This window comes from Pygoscelis adeliae, unplaced genomic scaffold (genome assembly GCF_000699105.1).
Source record: "Pygoscelis adeliae isolate BGI_AS28 unplaced genomic scaffold, ASM69910v1 Scaffold120, whole genome shotgun sequence".
Taxonomy (NCBI): domain Eukaryota; kingdom Metazoa; phylum Chordata; class Aves; order Sphenisciformes; family Spheniscidae; genus Pygoscelis; species Pygoscelis adeliae.
Genome location: NW_008824032.1, coordinates 3,690,195 through 3,691,002, shown reverse-complemented (window position 1 = coordinate 3,691,002; position 808 = coordinate 3,690,195).

Here is an 808-nt window from a genome sequence, read left to right as displayed (position 1 = left end):
ATTTATATAATATATATACACACACACTCATATATAGCCAGCTTTCCTACAAGTCAGCAGGTACAAATTACTGTCGAGAGCACTCGGATGTGTATTTTATTAATATTCTACCAATGTAAAAACATAATGGCAACGTGGCAACACGCATCAATAAATAGAGATCAAAAAAAGCAAGAGGTTAAAAAAGATGAAATTAAATACAGATTCTAGCTGTGGATTTAAAATCAGAACTATCATAGAATGTGGCATCCTGCAAGTTAAAACTGCAGTTAAAAAAAAATATTACAAAATAAACCAGTAGACTGTTACAGTTCACATTATAAACCCTGGTGTCCTTTTCCTGTACGCACCTTGGGAAAGGGAAGCCTGTTCAAATCGAGAGCCGGGGTGGGGGGGAAGAGGGGGGAAAAAAAAAAACAAAAACCAAACCCACAAGCTTTCACAGTGGCCACTTCCCAAGAAGTCCCTTAACATCCCTGGCTGGGCCCCCACCCCCTCCGAGGATTTTGTTCAACTGCTCTTCTCTGCTGAAGGTGGGAGCTGACCGGCTGCCTCCGCCGGCCGTTTTGCCCTGCACCGGCCCGCGACACGGGGGCAGGAGCTCCGGCTGGGCAAAGGAGCTGCTTCGGTAAAGCTAACCGCTCGTGTTCGTGCATGTGTGTGTATTATATTATATATATGACCCACTTGGGTAAGACTTTTCCCATGGTGAAGCTGCAGGTTTCTTCATCACTAGCACTGATTTTTAAAATGAAAGGCTTCCACTAGCGGTTCAAGCCTTAGACACACGGCAAACCCTCCCCCTCCC